General features: G+C 36.4%; 2 long non-coding RNA genes across 2 annotated transcripts in view; both read left to right on the forward strand.

The window, feature by feature from the left end:
* LOC143735587 (uncharacterized) overlaps window positions 1-19,105 on the forward strand; it is a 28,107-nt gene extending 9,002 nt beyond the window's left edge. Inside the window, exons 4-5 of the long non-coding RNA XR_013203243.1 lie at window positions 17,543-17,630; window positions 18,313-19,105. This is a non-coding gene — a long non-coding RNA (uncharacterized LOC143735587). The remainder of the gene's footprint in view (window positions 1-17,542; window positions 17,631-18,312) is intronic.
* On the forward strand, window positions 12,153-13,003 carry LOC143735586 (uncharacterized). Its single transcript, XR_013203242.1, has 3 exons — window positions 12,153-12,279; window positions 12,453-12,606; window positions 12,906-13,003. It is a non-coding gene; the product is annotated as an uncharacterized LOC143735586 (long non-coding RNA).
* Window positions 19,106-20,531: the final 1,426 nt, after the last annotated feature.

A 20,531-nucleotide genomic window follows, 5' to 3' on the forward strand; every position in this document is an offset into this window, starting at 1 on the left:
CAGACAGAACGAAAGGGGCAGTTGTGTTCAGAGACTCATCTCAATACTGTGAATGTACACACGGTTTGTGGGAATGAAATAGATCATGCTGCCCACAAGGGTACAGTGATTATTGCTTCCAAACACACACAACACAGACAGAATGTCAGAGACACAGAGTTATTTGGTGGCTGATTTGTGTAAAATGCTTAATGTGGGTTTTTTCCCAATGGTTTTTGCCTGTATTATGTTTCAGGCTTCATGACTGATGTTTCCTTGGGAAGGAGTAACGTGCTGAATGCTAGCAGCTGGTGCATACTGTCATAGGATTTTTTTTTGCATGTTTCACCTACCTTAACATTTAAGAAAGTTGGGAAAACTAGCATCGATTTGCAGTGACAAAGCAACATTTTCATTGTGAATTATCTATATGAGCATCAACATTTAATTTGATTTTTTTCAAGCGTTTTGGCTTTTTAAAAATTTTATTTACGCGACAACAGCGTTTTTGGGGCCCTGAAAACGCAAACATTTGAAAACGGGTTTGAAGTGCAAGTTTTTGAAAATGATATGGCTATTGTCCTTGTAAACTAAGAATACGCAAATTTGTGAAAATGGTGACGTCATGCACATGCATATTATGTGTTCAGTTTATAGGCGTGTAGTGCTTCTTTACAAAGTAACATCGCCATCTACTGGCCTGGCATGAATGATACAGTGTTTCAAGTCATTTTCGTGGGTCCGTGTGACAACTGTTTTACATCTGTGTTTCGTTATCTGTGCACGAAAAACGCAAAGGGAAGACTTTTTTGTACATTTAAGTACATCTTTCTCGTGTAAAGGTATCCTTATTATTGACAAGTATTTATAATTAATGTTGCAGCATTTGTTTTATTTGATTTAAACTAAACTCAATGTTTTTAATAGTACAGTGAAAAAAATTGGCGTAGGATTTCCAATTATTTGTTCAATTTACTTGCACTTTCTGAGTGGAAGTTGTTTCAAAGAAAATTATTAACATTGAATTAAACATGAAATTTCAAAGTAGAAAGACTAAAATGGTATATTCATGTAAAACATACTCTGATTTTTACAGTGCATTATGGTATATATTCTTGTCACATTAGCTGTTTGAATTAGCAAACTAGCACACATAGTAGTCCATACAACATTCTGTTGTAAGAAAGTTGAGCACATGATATCCACCTCCTTTTAGATACTCTGGTAAGGAATGCCTAACTAGGTTAGCGACCACCAGCACAGCATCTTGATATTCTTAAGCATAAAACATAACCTGGTTAGGCCACGGTGTATGATTTTGTGAGGCTGGGAAACAATGAACCCAGTGCCCTGCAGCGCAGCTCACTCACAGGACTCTTCTGTATTCTCCAGCGCCGCGTGGTCCTCTCAGTGGAGCTGCGTGAGGGGGCCCTGTCAGCTAGCGCTCTGGCTGGAGGCCCAGACCACACACACATGCGCGCACACACGCACACACACACACACAAACACACACCACTCTGTGACAGCAGGCAGAGTGCTTGGCACTGCCCGCCATCAGACAGGGGCAGGCCGGAATGTCAGCGGGCGGCAATGGCTGCCACGGCAACAGATCCATCAGTGTCTGCAGAGGGAGATTCCATTACCGTGACGACGGGTTACATCATCCATCTCCGCAGAGCTCTCGCAGGTTCTGTTTACGAGATGGGAAAAATATATGAAAGCTCCATAATATTTCATAGTGTTACTGTTTTTAACTCCATATGATAAAATATGCAACATGCCCATAGCAACATGCTTAAAATCCCTCATGATGCCTTAGCAACTGCTTAGTAACATGCTCAAAAACAAGTACTGTAGGTCACCTTAGCAACCTCTTAGCAATGTGCTTAAAACCACTTACTGTAGGCCACCTTAGCAACCACATAGCAACATTTTTTAAATCTCTCAAGGTACCTTAGCAACACCTTAGTAACATGCTCGAAAGTAGGTACTGTAGGTCACCTACCTCATAGCAACCTCTTAGCTACGTGCTTAAAATCCATCAGAATGACTTTTGCAAACGCTTAGTAACTTGGGGATTATTATTTTTTCTTTTCTGTTTTCTTTTGCCAGACGAAAAACATCTTCATATATAATAGATATACTTGTGCGATGTATCACTCATAGGAAAAGATGAAAAAATAGTCACCGTTTAAATTTAGTAAAAAAAAAACGAAAGAATAAAACACTCAACAAAAAAAACGCAGATAAAAGCACTAGACGAGGATTAATTTGCATCACATAAAACATAGACGTCGTTAGAGGCATAAATTATGAATATTCGGGAATAAGAGCTGCGCTGGTCTCTGCCCGCTTTCATTGACGCTTTTCCGGGAGTGTTATTTATCTTGGGAAGCAGGCCGAGCCGGAGCGTGTGATCAGGAAGAGAGCGGGAGCTTGATTGATGTGTGTTTATGGGGAAATGAGTGATGCAGAGAAACACACCACAATGTATTATAGACAGCGCTGACAGCTGTATAATTTTGTTATTATACACTCTTGCGCGAGATCTCTCCGTCAGCGTGACCCTTTGATCCGATTCGACGACACCGTGTCATTACATGCGCCTGCTGTCAGAGCGGGAAAAACAGCGAACAGACGCGCTCTGCAGTGCACTAGCAGGGCTTTCTTAAATCTTTCTCTAAAAAATAAAATCCATCTTCTTATAATATTAATACATTTTAAATAATTGAGTGTGTGTCAAATTAATTGGGTGTAAATATCAAAATATATCAAAATTTTGCTATAGTATATATATATATGTGTGTGTGTGTGTGTATATAGCCTAGTTATTTTTAAATATATAAATACATGTAAAATATTTACTTAATATTAAATATAATTATCACATTTTATACTATTATATACAAAATATATCTTTCACTAAATGAGTTTTTTGTTCAGAACCAAGGATTCAGCTGTGATGTCACATCCCGTCAGTCTCACAGTTTGTGCCCCAACACACACACACATATACAACGTCCTCTGTGTCTCCTTTCTAGACTGCACACAGCTCACAGAAACTTCAAGCTCACCTTACGAGCACACACACAGCATCTGCCTCACTTCCACCGCTCTCATCTGAAGAAATCACACACATTCAAACTCTCCCCTTACACACACACACACACTCTCTGATGTTACACAGATGCTGCTCTGATTGTTCTCCACAGGCCTCGACACACACTGACTGAATCCAAACCAGAGTATCTTGTTTTCCGTCTTGTTTTTGCTTCATGGTGCAGACTTTCCATTGAATTTAATTGATTTTATTTTAAACTCATTATATTTGCTGGACTCTAAAATCTTAGTGAAACCTTTATATATATAGTTTTATATTTTTGATTTATAGATTTTAGTATAATATTTGGGACATTTGATGCAAACAGCAAAACCTGAACAACACACAACCAAACTTCATTTACTGTTTTAATTTGTTAAACATTTACTATTTTGCTCCTCAGAGTTGCATCAATTTTCATTAATGTGTTAAGCTGACATCAGATCTGTTAATTCTCTGCCAAAGGTTAAAGGTTACAGACAGGCTTGTGGAGAATAAACCTGATTCAGCTCATTAGAAATGTTCAAAATTCTTTTTTAACCCAACAGTGTTTTGCACGTGCACTCACATGCAGGACTGGAAAAGTACCCATAATTTCTGTCGCTCAGTCACATGACTTGTGTTTACTACCACAGTAGTTTTAAATCAGAATCAGTTTTAAAGGGGTCATGCGATTATTTTCCATTTCCTGAGGTGCACTTATGAGGTGTTAGTATTAGTTTTACATCAAAAATAAAATGCATTTTTCCTACCGTGATTTTAGCCCTCTGGTTTGAACGCTCTGTTTGAAGAGGCGTGTGTGCTGTGAGACTTCAGTGTAAATGCCCACTGCTGTGATTGGCTAACAGCTTTGCTTATGAAATGGCTAAGTATTACATGCGAAACTCTCTCAAAAACTTTTAGCACATTTTTACTATTACAGCTGTCGAGATTAACTAATCGTGAAAATTGTTGATTATAGCATTCTACATGCATTTAGATCTCCCATCGCATGAAAGGTTGCAATGATCTTGTCATTGCAACTCGATTTCTGCACTCTCATGAATACTTTCATCATAATCAAACATGATGTAAATAAGAGTGTAAGACATTGTCATTGATAATAACGGGAGCCCAGAACTCAGTCCCTGATGAGCATCGCACTGTGATTGACAGCTCCAGCGATTGTATTACATGCAATCTCCATGCTCAATTACAAATCAGTAATCACTGATCACAGATCAGGCATTAGAATTAAGATGGTTAGTTACATGTTGTGGCATTACGTCGGGTCCATATCTTACAGTGAAAGTCTGTTTACAAAGCCTGCGCCGAAATTGCGACTGATTTACCAAAGAATGCACCGGGAAATGTACCGAACAAACAAATAATGCTCCACTGAGACATTCACATAGTTGACAAAAAAGTTCTGAGTTCTGAAACTTACAGGATCTTTTTATGTTAGAATGACCTCTTACATGTCAAAAGATCAAGGAAAATTTGATTTCTCAATTCATGACCCCATGGTTAATGGTTAACCTTGACGGGTTAGTTCGCCCATTTAAGACATGAAGTTGTATGGAATCCTTACCAGCACTATAGTGCATACACACTGACCCACTCTGTAGTCACCTCCCTGGTCAGAGTTCTGGCCGCTGGAAGTTTTTCAAGAAAGTACTCCCGGTTAGTTTCCGGGGCCTCAAAACTGTGCGTTTTTACGTGAAAAAATTATTTGCGTTTCAAAGCTTGATTAATTTAACACACAACAAACACGTCGGTCAAAATTCATACCTCAGTTTTAATCAGCACTATTTTCTTTCCATTTCTATCAATCCGCGCTGCTGTCAACGTCTACAGTGCGCACGTTCCGATCAGCTGTTCCATAGTGTTTACACAATCGATTACGAAACGACAGTAGAAAATGAACGATGGTGCGAACTTGTAAATTTCCAGGCTGTGACCACAAGAATGTGCCGGGATCACCGTTCAGATTCCATCGTTTTCCTGTTTCGGATATAGCTACGAGACAGCTTTGGCTGGTTGCCATCGGCTACTCTGCGGGAGCTAAAATATCCAGAATCAAGGATTATCGTGTGTGCAGTGCTCACTTCAGCGAAGACGATTACATCCCCAACCAAGGAGGAAAAAGAAAAAAACTGATTTTAAAGAGTTTTGCTGTAACAGTACCACGGGTAAGCTCTATTTACTAACTTTAAGATCCCATGTCTAAACTGTACGGTAAACAAGCTGATGTTTAGACTCCAGTGGATAACACGTGAAAAGATGTCTAATCTTACAATTTGCTGAGAAAACTATTTGATTTAGTTCACTCTCTCTTCCCGTTCTATCTCCATCTGTTGAAGTTCGGCATCGGTATACTCCGGTTCATAAAGGTATCCCTTTGGCGTTGTGCTAAAATTAATTTCATCCTCATCTGCTCCGTCTGACATTGTGCTAAAATTGGTTTCATCATCAGAAGTTTCGCAGTCAGACATGTTGTCAGCGAGTCGCGCTATCAACAGCTAATCGGAACGTGCGCACTGTTGACGTTGACAGCAGCGTGGACTGATAGAAATGGAAAGAAAATAAAGCTGATTAAAACTAAGATATGAATTTTGACCGACGTGTTTTTTGTGTGTTAAATTAATCAAGCTTTGAAACGCAAATAATTTTTTCACGTATAAACGCACAGTTTTGAGGCACCTGAAACTAACCGGGAGTACTTTCTTGAAAAACTTCCAGCGGCCAGAACTCTGACCAGGGAGGTGACTACAGAGTGGGTCAGTGTGTATGCACTATAGTGCTGGTAAGGATTCCATACAACTTCATGTCTTATGGGCGAACTAACCCTTTAACATCAAAACAAAGAGGTAATGTAGAAAGCTTTAAACGTTGTTGTCATTATTTTTCTTACACAACAGGTTTTAATCTTTAAAAGAGATTATACACTTATTATGTTATGGTTGCATGTTGTCGTTGTAATTATTTAGTTTTTTATAACCATTTTAAACTCTTTCTTTAAACCTCACTATTAAGCTATATGTGTTACTGTACCTTTAAGACTTGTATGTAAATGTACCAGCACAAACTCATCAGTTGCTAAATACTGAATATGTGTCTAGCAAACAGAGTCCACATTTCCTTATGCTTGTTTTTGCAGGTTAGGAGGAAGTTTTGCGTTAAACGTTATCTACATGGCGTTTTCCATTAGCCTATATTACCTCATCGTAACCTCTATGAGCACTCATGGTTATTAAAGGGTTAACACCTGTGTGTGACCTTTTTATCCCCCCTCCTGCATGTTCATGCAAATGTCTCTGTGTGTGCGTGACACTGTCGATCCAGACTGCCGATTGTGTTTTTAAAGCCTGCAGGGTCTCTTGTAACAACATAATTAACCAAGGCTTAGCAACATAACGTCATACACAGAATACATAACATTAGTTTTGCTTAAATGTGCTCTGTATTCATTGATTGATTCAGTATTTTCAGTAGGCTATTATTCGTTTTCGATTAATTATTTATTTGGGCAAGATTTCAATTGAGTCGCAATGTAAATCACGCACAACTCAGGGAGTCATCGAGGTCGCCGAAGAGAAACTAGACGACGTAACCTAATCCGGACCGAAGCGGACTGTATATACGCTTATCTAGGGATTTGCTTTGAAACTTTAATAGACCTGAAATAAGAGCAGGTGTTCACAGGATACTTGTTTAAGGTGACATCGCCTGATGAAATGCCTATAATAGACTACAGTATGTTTCTCGACCCTCCTCTCCTTTATGTTTATTTTCAAACAGCCACATATTAACCATTACCACTTGTATTTTTACAAGGAGATGAAAACATGTTTTCACTGAACTGTTGATGTGAAATGGTGTCGAAACTTCATAGATATTCGCCACACTGTCAACAATTTCAAGCATGCACGTGGAAACGGATAGCCTACAAGAATCGGATTGCAAATCACTATATTCCGATTGAAAGTGAATAAACTCAGTAACCCTGACCTGAGCAAGACATTTTTAAAGTGTTCAACAGATAACAATCTCCAGACATATGAAGTCCTAAACTTAATCTGTAGATCAGTAACAAGTCGTGTTTATTCCTCACTAAATGGTCTAATAAAGCTATAAACTAAAGCAATTAGCCAGAGTTATAATGATTTAACCTCATTTACACACAGTAAACAACTCCACCAGGTTATATGTAGCTATAGGCTGTTTATGATTATCATTACTAATAGGCTATCGTAAAATTTTACAACAAATTTACTTTAAACTAATCCAGTCAGATTTTGTGATTAGCCTAGGTTGTATGACTCAAAACATTTTTATTCTAGACTATTTCAACAATAGCACACGCTAACACTGTCACTTTGGCAACAATGCAAATGTACATTAGACACATTCAAAAAAAATTCACACACAAATCAGTTTTATTTGTTAAGTTATTATATCAATTTTTTATAGGCCTATATTTCATTTTTTCAAGAACTAAGCAAATTACTATTTCAAATAGCCTGTGTTTTAGCGCAACGCTAGCAAGGATGCTAAACGTGTGTGCATGTGCTCGGCGTGTAGTCTTAGCTTTGTTTTATACAGCTGATAATGCAGATGTAAATGTCCTCTCCAGATGATCACTGGCTATACGCGTGCACTCATACTCTATCATCACTCTGTCACACTTCTATACCTAGACTCATAAACTGAGCGGGAACACTCTAGTGCTAAAATAAGGGAACATGCAGACCCGGAGTGGCAATCGGATGAATTCCCATTGGGCCGCCCATAGCTTGGCCTGGCCAGCACGTACCCTTCACAGTCTTGGCAGACTTCTCTTGTTTTTCAAAACCACCTGTTTCGTTACTCGGCATCTGTGACGTTACTCATTTCGGTTCTTGCCCTAAAACACTTCATGCTCCGAAATAAAGCTAATCGCCGATGGACATGTGCAGGAGCTTCACAAGTCCCACACACAAACAGCTCCAAGGCCTATCAAATATCACACATGTTGATCTTCTAACCGTACTGAGCTCATAAACAACAACACTGAAAGAACAGGCAACAGCTTTTCTTAAGAACAAACAACAACTCTTAGAACTGAAAAACAAATGATATCAACAAGCCTATAAACAACTTACCCTCACAGTCAAAGATGATTATTTACATCTGAAAATGTCAATTAAATGAACTTAAAAGAAAAGCTAGACATCAGTCTGATACACAAACATCTCAAGTACAAATATAACATGCACATGTAGTTCAACTCACTGTATAGAACTAATAAACAACAACAACAATCTTGAAATAACAAACAAGAACATTTAAAGAATAACTAACCTGAAGGAAAAAACTATATTTAATGAACAAACTACAATATTTAAAGAAAAACCACAACATCTAAAGTGGAAAAAACGAGTTAATTTGATCTCAATGGGACTTCCTGGTAAAATAATAATAATAACAAAATCTAGAGAACAAACTACAACATTCAAACAAAAACACAATGACATTTTAAAAAACAACACTTTAAGAACAGCTTACATGTAAACAACAGTTCATGATCAATCTACATCAGTTAAAGATCAAATAACTTTTACAAAAACCAACTCCATCCTACAAGTCAAGTTCAAAGACACTGTGTGTTTCCCTCAACAGTCCTTCATAAACATTAACAACACTGTTTATATTGAAAACATCTGGAAGAATTTTCACTGGTTATTGGCAGTCCTGCACTTATGCATAAGTCGACAAATAATTGTTGTAATTTGCAGTATAATTTCTTGAACCAAACTCGTCTGACATACACACACAACAAATTAGATAAGTTATCGTATAACAAATAAACACACACATCACATTTATATGGTTCCGCTTGACTGAGCAAAACAGATGAAGTAAACACACACACACAAACTTATGCTTTGATATGAATATATATATATGTTTAGCCTCCCTCTCTCTCTCTTTCTCTCTCTCTCTCTCTATATGTATATATATATATTAGGGTGACCATATTTTGATGAGCAAAAACCAGGACACTCGGCCCGACAAACAGATGCTCAAATGATACTCGAAGTTTACTCAGAGATGCCTTATTAAACTTCAATACATTTAAAGTAGGCTATGCCTCCTCTGTGTGGATAGAAAATTGTTATATTACAAGACACAAATTCAGATAGGCTTCTCAGAGGTTACTCAACAAATTTTATTATGACAGGCTTCAAAAATAATGAATGAAATAATGATAGAAATAATGTCTCTTCTGTATTAGAAAAATAAATATATAAATAATAAATAACTAAAAGAAATACCTCCAAATTGAACAAAAATAGCTCTCACAAACTTACAAAAACGAACTAACAAAATATATTTATATCTTTAGTTTTCTTCCTCTTTATCCTGTTTTTCGTCCTCATCCTTCTTGTTTGCCCATCTATATTTTGCTTTAGAGATGATCTTTCCCAGCAGTTTTTTGAAAACCAGGACATTTTCATCACTTTATAAAAAACAGCCAGGACGGCCAGGATAGGACGTGAAAACAGGACATGTCCTGGGAAAACAGGACTGTTGGTCACCCTAATATATATATATATATATATATATATATATATATATATATATATATATACACACTAAAAAACGATGGGTTATTTTTTTAACCCAACCGTTGGTGTATGCATGTTGGGTCATTATATTGGGTTATCTTAAAATTTGTTGGGTTATTTGGCTATGCCGTTGGGTTATTTTTAGTTATAACCTAACTGTTGGGTTAAAAACGTTCGCGCTTCAATGGTTCAAATATTAACGGACCAGTCAGTGGCAAGACAGTCACCGTAACGTTACATCAGCGTCAGCCTGATTGTGAAAGGTAAGTTATAATTTTATAACATGAAATAATGTGTACTGAAACGTTACATATATCTTAGAACTGTTTTTTTATGTTATCGTTAACTTTTGTCATTTTTTTATTTATTCTCTAGATCAGATCGATTGTTGTTAGCTATCCCCGTTTTCTCACTAGCATTAATAACGTCATTAAAACATTAGCTGAAAGATTATCGAAACCGTTTAGAAATGTATTACCTAACGTTAATTAAAGAAATACCTCGTGAAATGTATTCCGATAAACTAAAGTAGGTAACGTTAATCAGTATTTACGCTGCACGGACCATTTATCAGCTCGGACCGGCACATAGCGCAGCTAAGCTCAACACCTCAATCCATGACGGACACCACACAAATACTGTGAGATTCAGTGAGAAACGTTCGATTCACTGAATTCTCTGTTATAAAAGTATATAAAATAAAATAAAAAACAGACGAAAGCGCCACTGCTGTAAAGCAATCTGCTCTTTTCGCGGATTTTCGTATCAACGCCACACCACTCAAACATGCATAGCTATAACAGACGTTTGTGGGGTCAGGTCAGATAACCATCATGTTTGTATAGGTAAGTTAGGTCAGTTTACCATCAGAATGAGTTTGAAACTGATGTTTCAAGGTAAACGTACATACAGCTGCTTTAATATTGTAATGCATGTTGTATTAAATGTATTACATAAGTAAGTTAATGGAATAGCATCTAATTATAGTATATGTATTAAATGTTTTGTACTAAACGTGTTTATACTTATGTTTTAGATAAATGGATTCATTTGAGCTATTGATTCATATTCATTCAGAATAATTTTAAAGAATGAATTGAATGGAATGTTTTAGTTCATGCATTCTCCTATTGCAGGATATACGAGAAATACTCAACAGTAGGATCAACAGTAATAACATCCTTACGAGACAGGCACCTAAGCCTCAAGGAGCGACGTCAGATGGTGCGGTTATTGGTTTCTCATTTGATGGAACATTTTGGGGAAACGTGAGTACAAGTAAAATAACTTGACTAATACATTTAAATAAATAAACTAGCCTATTTAAATGATTGTTTATTTGTGAAACCCATCAGCTGAGATCAAAAAGGAGATGGCTTTGGCACTAACTGCCCAGTTTCCTTGCCTGAAGAACAACGAGGGCCATGGAAATGTAAGTTGTGCTGATTCTGATTAGAAGATAATCGAGAGCTGATAAAGAGGATCAGTCCCCACTTTTTTTCATAAGAGTGATTTATTTATATTTATTTGCTGCAGGAGTCATGGTATACACCTGGTCGTTATCGTCACCCTGCAACAGGTTACCTGGAAGAAAGACTACACAATGTGAGGAAACGTCTTAGAGCCCCACACAGTCAGAGACAGCACAGCCATCACAGAATTCCTCTTCCCGACCAAGTTTTCCACTGGCAGGTTAGAACTAGGGATGTGTCATGATTGTCCGAAACAAGTGCATTTTTAAAGGGCCAAGTGAGTGAGATTTTTACTTGCAATTGGACAAGTTGCCAGTACAGGGCTCAACAATAAGGACTGTTCGATGATGCTGAGGACAGTTGATTCATTCATGTTACTATTTCATATAAATCCAAAGAGTCATGCTTAAAGAAGATGGCCATCTTTAAATATCTGCAAAGACCAGAGCATTAAAATTACATAAATGTAGGCCTATATTACATGTATAGTCTCTTAGTTTATTTGCTTCTATTTTAGAACACTTGATGATTATCTAATAAAATCCTCAAAACTGAAGCAATGCTCTTATAGCTACAAGTGCTTGAATGGGATGGATTACTCAAATAAGCAAATTCAGTCATTTACATCCTACATTTTAGCTTCCTAAATGACTTGCCTATATGTTTACAACAACTTCCAACATGGTTGTGACAATCATAAACAAGGGCCAGAACAGTTTTTAAGGTTAGTAAATCATGGCAAGGTTGTTTTTTATTTTATTTTAATTAATTTAATTGGTGTGTGCCTAAAAAGCTGATAATTTGAATCGGTTTTTAGAGAGAGAAAACATTTGCAGTGCTAAGGGTACCCCAGAACCAGGTTTGGGAATCACTAAGATAGTTAATTATCACTCAAGTTTTTTCCAGATGTTGTCCCTAATTTTAGTGTGTTTTATCTGCTGTAGAGTCTGAGTCATCTTTGAATGAACTTCACACAATGATTGAGTGGCTAAATAACAACAGAAGCCCCCACAGCCAAGTCGAGGAGTTAATGAAACGTACAGCACCTCATCGTGCAGCGTGGATTCGATCCTCTGATACAAAAACTGTTGAGGAAATAAACAGAGAATATCCCAGACTTAACGATTTTCCTGGAATGGTGAGTTTTATTATTATTTATTATTATGAGAATTATTTGCATTTTAGGGAATTTATTGAAGGGTTGTCTTGGCCTGTAGTAGAAATCCTACATTATTTAGAAAAGTAAAATGCTTCATTCTATTGTTACTTGTAATCTTGCAAAAAAATGTTCAATTTAATGTTTTTGTTTAGATATCACAGGACTTTGGAGTTTTATTCCCTGACAATGCAGACCGCCTTTATGAGTTTTGGGCTCCTGTCTTCACTGACCGGATTTTACTTTTTGCAAGAAAAGAACCCAAGGCTGCTGATGTCCTTCTTGAAAGTCTGGAAACATTGTCAAATGGTAGGACATCCTATTAAAATCACATAAAGTATACCATTTCTAGTCTCTGCACAGGTAGTTTCAGATCTGTTGACCAAATTATAGTTTCATATCACTTAAATGAAATTTCCAAAATTACTTTTAGTATCTAAATATCTATGTTGAGCACACTCTTTCTGGCATGTTATTGAATAAAAAAAGGTACATTTCTTCAGGAATACTGTAATTATTTGAACAAGAAAAAAGTAGGATCACACTTGATTTGATCCACTGGTTTTTTGAAAACTGTAAACATTCTCTCTGTAAACTTGTCGTTCAAGATGTTCGTGGTGAAGTTGCCTTTAAAACCCTTCCTGCTGTTCTGCCGTTATCGCCATACCGCACAGATGGGAAAATGGTCCGTCCAACTTATGCTGAAATGAAGCACAGCTTCATTGACATTAAACCAGTAAGTAAAAGCAACACTGCAACATCAGCTGTTGACTGGCTATATATATATACAGGTCCTTCTCAAAAAATTTGCATATTGTGATAAAGTTCATTATTTTCCATAATGTAATGATAAAAATTAAACTTTCATATATTTTAGATTCATTGCACACCAACTGAAATATTTCAGGTCTTTTATTGTTTTAATACTGATGATTTTGGCATACAGCTCATGAAAACCCAAAATTCCTGTCTCAAAAAATTAGCATATTTCATCCGACCAATAAAATAAGTGTTTTTAATACAAAAAAAAAAAAGTAAACCTTCAAATAATTATGTTCAGTTATGCACCCAATAGTCAATACTTGGTCGGGAATCCTTTTGCAGAAATGACTGCTTCAATGCGGCGTGGCATGGAGGCAATCAGCCTGTGGCACTGCTGAGGTGTTATGGAGGCCCAGGATGCTTCGATAGCGGCCTTAAGCTCATCCAGAGTGTTGGGTCTTGTGTCTCTCAACTCTCTCTTCACAATATCTCACAGATTCTCTATGAGGTTCAGGTCAGGAGAGTTGGCAGGCCAATTGAGCACAGTAATACCATGGTCAGTAAACCATTTACCAGTGGTTTTGGCACTGTGAGCAGGTGCCAGGTCGTGCTGAAAAATGAAATCTTCATCTCCATAAAGCTTTTCAGCAGATGGAAGCATGAAGTGCTCCAAAATCTCCTGATAGCTAGCTGCAATGACCCTGCCCTTGATAAAACACAGTGGACCAACACCAGCAGCTGACATGGCACCCCAGACCATCACTGACTGTGGGTACTTGACACTGGACTTCAGGCATTTTGGCATTTCCTTCTCCCCAGTCTTCCTCCAGACTCTGGCACCTTGATTTCAGAATGACATGCAAAACTGAGCAACAGTCCAGTGCTGCTTCTCTGTAGCCCAGGTCAGGCGCTTCTGCCGCTGTTTCTGGTTCAAAAGTGGCTTGACCTGGGGAATGCGGCACCTGTAGCCCATTTCCTGCACACGCCTGTGCACGGTGGCTCTGGATGTTTCTACTCCAGACTCAGTCCACTGCTTCCGCAGGTCCCCGAAGGTCTGGAATCGGTCCTTCTCCACAATCTTCCTCAGGGTCCGGTCACCTCTTCTCATTGTGCAGCGTTTTTTGCCACACTTTTTCCTTCCCACTGAGGTGCCTTGATACAGCACTCTGGGAACAGCCTATTTGTTCAGAAATTTCTTTCTGTGTCTTACCCTCTTGCTTGAGGGTGTCAATGATGGCCTTCTGGACAGCAGTCAGGTCGCCAGTCTTACGCATGATTGCGGTTTTGAGTAATGAAACAGGCTGGGAGTTTTTAAAAGCCTCAAGAATCTTTTGTAGGTGTTTAGAGTTAATTAGTTGATTCAGATTATTAGGTTAATAGCTTGTTTAGAGACCCTTTTCATGATATGCTAATTTTTTGAGACAGGAATTTTGGGTTTTCATGAGCTGTATGCCAAAATCATCAGTATTAAAACAATAAAAGACCTGAAATATTTCAGTTGGTGTGCAATGAATCTAAAATATATGAAAGTTTAATTTGTATCATTACATTATGGAAAATAATGAACTTTATCACAATATGCAAATTTTTTGAGAAGGACCTGTATATATATATATATATATAATATATATATATATATATATATATATATATTATTTGAGGTTCATTTATTGTTCATATAAAATTTTGTACAAAAATGTAATGTTTTGGATAAAAGCGTCTGCTAAATGATTAAATGTAATGTATTCACAAAACAAATTATTACTCTGTTTCGCCTTATTTCCAAAACAATCTGCAGTTAAATGTTCTGAACAAACATAATCCTCTGATGATCCAAAACGCCATTAAAAATAAATAAATCATCCACTCATTTCTAATGCTGGAATCAATCAGAAAGATGTGCAGAAACACAGAAATGCTGTTTATTATGGACATGTAAATAAATATATTGTATCCATAGAATGTTCTTCACTATATATGCCAACTAAAGTATATTTATCTTTTAAGGTTGGAACTAATATGGTGCATTACCTAATTAGTGAGACAAGCCAGGATCCACACATCTTGGTGCTTGGGGACAAAGAGAACTCCTCCCAAGTTTTCATAATTTTCAACGTGGAGGCAATTGAAAAGGAGACCATACTGCAAGCAGTGGATGTGTGCTTCAAAATATTCTACATCTATGACATTAACTACCCAAAGCCTTCTGCTCCCATTTGGGAGTTTTTACAGCATGCTGTCTATAATATTCCTGAAGGAGTTCCTTCGATACATTGCCACCTCCTTAAAAGCTTTGTTTTCAATGTTACTGATCATCAGTAGGTCCAGTAGCCAAACACCATATTAAGGTGTTTATAACACAATGTGTACAGTATGACCTTTTTTAATAAGCATATTTATTTTTTATTGTACTAAATTTGTGTACTGTATGTACAGATGGATTTTGAATTTGTACTGTATTTAGAGTTTTCTGTGTGTTTAGGCACATCTATACAGTATAGCCTTTTTAATAAGTATATTTATTTACATTTATTGTGTCACATCTCTGTATGTTTTTAATTTATGTACTGTATGTGCACGCATGTTTTAAATTTGATGTGTATATTTTAATATTTGCAACTCATAATTGTTTGTTATATTTATTATACACGTATATATTTGCATTCTAGGTTAACTAATATTTATACATTATTAATTTAATACTTGAAGCATGTTAAAACATATTTATTGTGTTTATACTCCAATAAAAAAAAAATTATTTAAGAAAATTGTATTTTATTTATTAAAATAAGGTCCTAAATAAAAATAAATATTTAACTCAACTGTTGGTTTAATTTAACCCAACTGATATTTAACCCAATGCATTGGGTTAAAATAACCCACAGTTGGGAAGGTGCTATACCACCCCATAGTTGGGTTATTCGTTGGGTTATTTTTAACCCAACATTTTTAAGTGAGTATATATATTGGTTTTTATTTATCACTTTTTCAATCAAAAACATTCCGGGATATCCTCACTAGGAAGTCGGATTTTGCTCACTTCTGGGAACTATTTTATCCCCAAAGTGCAGCTGCGTAAATCTACACACATCATAACACTTCAACATGGCATGCTAACTGATAAATCAGAGGCCGTCCCTGAAGTCAGCTAACAATAGCCTAGCCCTGCGACACACACACACACACACACACACACACACACACACACACACACACACACACACACAGAGAGAGAGAGAGAGAGAGAGAGAGAGAGAGAGAGAGAGAGAGAGAGAGGGGACATCTTCACACATGCACACAGTCTGCATGCACTGTTCATGCTCTCTAAGGCTGCTGGGAATTTCTACTAACAGCAGTTCTGTTTATAGCTGTTTCGATCAAGCCTAAAACCTGATGCGGGTCTTTGACCCTGTGTTTGTGTGTGGACACACATGCAGGCCCCGTATAAGGTGCAGTCATTTAGCAGTATTTACAGTGAGGTGCCTCTTTTAGGGAAGCCTAGAAGTCTAGAGTCTAGAAGTCAAAAATAAATGTGGTCATAACTGATTTACAAATAATAAAAGATAATATAAAATAATAAATATATAATTGATTAATAATACAATTAAATATATTAAATATTAAACAATCCTGAAAATATTATGAAAAATTATGCTATACTATAATATTATACTAATATTATACTAAATTATGAAAATATTTGATGCTTTATACACATTTAAATCATTATAAGATTTCTAAAAATAAAACATTTTTATCCATGTATATTTAATATTTATTATTTATTATTTTAGATAATTATTATTATTTGTAATGTTCTACATATATGCTTTTCTATATTATTTTCTACTTTTTTTATAAATATTTTTTTTACAAATAATTGATAACTTTTTAAAAGCTTCATGTTGTCTTTTGTATATTTATGCATTAATTGATATCCTTTTAACCTTTTTATATTCTTCTATTTAGCATTTTATATTACATTTACATTTATCTGACGCTTTTATCCAAAGCGACTTACAATTGCTATATATGTCAGAGGTCGCACGCCTCTGGAGCAACTAGGGGTTAAGTGTCTTACTCAGGGACACATTGGTGTCTCACAGTGGATTCGAACCCGGGTCTCTCACACCAAAGTCATGTGTCTTATCCATTGCGCCATCACCACCCCATTTATATATGTATACACATTTTACACATTGTGGTGTACAAAAAACTTCTTGCACATGTAGGATGCCAAAGGAGAGCTCACATTACTTGATATGCAAGGTAATAAAAGGCAATTGTACATTCAGACTTTAGTTTTCGGGTGGTACCTCAGTGCACATCCAAGATCTGAAAACATCTTTCATACCAAACAAAGGAGCCAAGTTTTAGCTAAGCTGTATTTAATAACTCGAATTGTCCTGTAAATACAAACTGTTGCTAGAATACAGTTTGTACGAACATCAAAACTAAAGTCAAGCCTGTTTTTTTTTTTCAGATCATTCCTGTAAACAAAACGCCATGGCTCCATACAGCATGAAACAAGACCGCTGTCGGATCTATTCATACACGAGGATAGACTCGGGGTGAGTCAGAAAAAAATCCCCCCGTCTCTGTCTCACGCTCGCACAAATCTTTCCGTCAGCATGGCTGCGGAAAAGCCACTGAGCTTCTCAACAGAGTGTGACATTGACGCGTCCAGTCAGGGACGATTGGAGACCGAGGGATGAGTGATGGATCAAGGGAAGAAAGGAAGTGCGGAGAGATTGAGCCAGACCGCAAACCCAGAGGGAGAAAAGCACCGGGGCTCAGGTTCGGGGCATCCTCGCTCTAATAGACTTATAAAATATGACTTTTACCCACCGCAGCCGCTTATATATAAGAGAGAAGAATATGTAGACCAGACAGATAGATAGATAGATAGATAGATAGATAGATAGATAGATAGATAGATAGATAGATAGATAGATAGATAGATAGATAGATAGATAGATAGATAGATAGATAGATAGATAGATAGATAGATAGATAGACAGATGCATAGATGGACAGATAAATAGATATATAGACAGACAGATACATAGATGGACAGATAAATAGATATATAGACAGACAGATACATAGATGGACAGATAGATAGACAGATAGATATATAGACAGATAGACTTCAAATTACGTTTGATTATAGGCTATACCACTTATTGCATTGCTTTAAAGCGGCTTTCCACTGTTTTCATGTTTTTACTTGCAAGCGTCTGACCTCGACAGACTGAACATAAGAAAAAACTGGAGAAGATTCCTATTTCCTATGTCAAAGAAGGCGGAGACTCTGAGCCACACCTACCTACTACGTGATCACCACTGACCAATGGTAGTTCGAAGGAGTTTACAAGCCGGAGCGAACTTTTCCAGAAGGGCAAGCTGTTTTGAACTCCATAAACAAACTCCAAACAAACTTCTTTTTGGCAAGATTTTGTTCGCATTGACGGCACGCCAGTTTGTTCTTCGATTTTGCTTGAAGGATATCAGGGCCTTTATAGTTATCGTTCTTGGTTTGAACGGGCCTTAATTGTTGCTTTTAAGTGCTGCTGGTCGATTTCACGTTTCTTAAGTCGTATCACGGCCTTTGATCCGAAACACCCCACAAACTGTTGAACAGCAAACGGCTCAGTCACACTGACCTTTACGTGCGCGATAAGGAACCGGCAGTGGTCACACGTGTCCGATAAATGTGTGTGTGTTTGAAATTAACCTTTGCACGCTATTCAAGTCACACATTCACTGATGCACAGTCATAAAATAAGACAGGGAGAGAGAGCGATTGCTCCTGTTTTTGTGGAGATAATAAGCAGAGGTGAAGTAATCTCCCCCAGTTTCCAGTAATTATGCCATTGACCTGGTGGCAGTAAAACCTGATTTACACTTTCAGTAAATACTGTGTTCTTGGCATTCAGTGCAGCAAGGTGTTCCTCCTGTAATTAATTCAGCTAAAACGGCAAAAAGTCATTCAAAAATGATTCAATACTGAGGAATTTTTACACAATTACGCAATTAACACAAATCAACAGGCCTATTAAAAATTATAGTAAACATTTATACAGACAGATAGATAGACAGACAGATAGATAGATTGAAACATATATATATATATATATATATATAGATAGATAGATAGACAGACAGACACAGATAGATAGATAGATAGATAGATAGATAGACAGACAGATAGAGATAGACAGATGGATAGGTAAATTGACAAATAGATAGACAGATAGATTGAAACATAAATATATATATATATATAGATAGATAGATAGATAGATAGATAGATAGATAGATAGATAGATCGATAGATAGATAGATAGATAGATAGATAGATAGATAGATAGATAGATAGATAGACAGAGAGATAGATATAGAGAGAGATAGATAGATAGATAGATAGATGGATAGATAAATTGATGAATAGATAGATAGATAGACAGATAGATAGATAGACAGACAGATAGATAGATAGATAGATAGATAGATAGATAGATAGATAGATAGATAGATAGATAGATAGATAGATAGATACAGAGACAGACAGATAGATATATACAGACAGATAGATAGATAGATAGATAGATAGATAGATAGATGGACAGAGACAGACAGCTAGATAGATAGATAAACAGAGACAGAGATAGACAGAAAGACAGATAGATAAAGCGAGACAGACAGATAGGCCTATTGTAGATAGATAGACAGACAGACAGATAGATATAGACAGAGACAGACAGATAATTTGGATAGATAGACAGATAGATGGACAGACAGATATTTTTATAATTATTATTTAATACTATTCATTATTATAAATAATTCATTATAATAAAATAAATTATTTTATTACATTATCATTTTATTATTATTCTAAATAATGTATTTAATATTTTACAGTTTTTTTCGATTGCTAAACGACAGTGAGCACAACTGGAGCTACATATGCAAAAGTCTGTACAGTCTGCACAGCAGCAGTTCATGTGGACCAAACTCTAGTTCGTTTTTCATTGCTTGAACACAGTTTTCAAAACTTTACACACTATCCCATGACTTTAACCACAACCTGCACAACACTGTGGATTTACATCATTATTAGATACTATTTTATTATTATTTAATAATATTATTAATAAATTATAAAAATAATATTTTTGTAAGAATTAATGTACAGTCAGTACATTATCATTATTATTAGATCATTTTTAATTAGTTTTATAGTGTACAACAAACTGCTCAGCACTTCAATACTCCTTGTTAGTGTTGGTGTTAGTTTTTGTGTGTGTGTGTGTGTGTGTGTGTGTGTGTGTGTGTGTGTGTGTGTGTGTGTGTGTGTGTGTGTGTGTGTGTGTGTGCGCGTGCGCGTGCGCGTGTTTTGCACAGCCAGTTAATAGCAAGTTTTTGTACGCTGTCTATATCAGCTAAATCTAGATTTAGTGTGTGTT

This window comes from Siphateles boraxobius, unplaced genomic scaffold (assembly GCF_051911475.1).
Source record: "Siphateles boraxobius isolate OS27281-9 unplaced genomic scaffold, OSU_SipBor_1 13, whole genome shotgun sequence".
Taxonomy (NCBI): domain Eukaryota; kingdom Metazoa; phylum Chordata; class Actinopteri; order Cypriniformes; family Leuciscidae; genus Siphateles; species Siphateles boraxobius.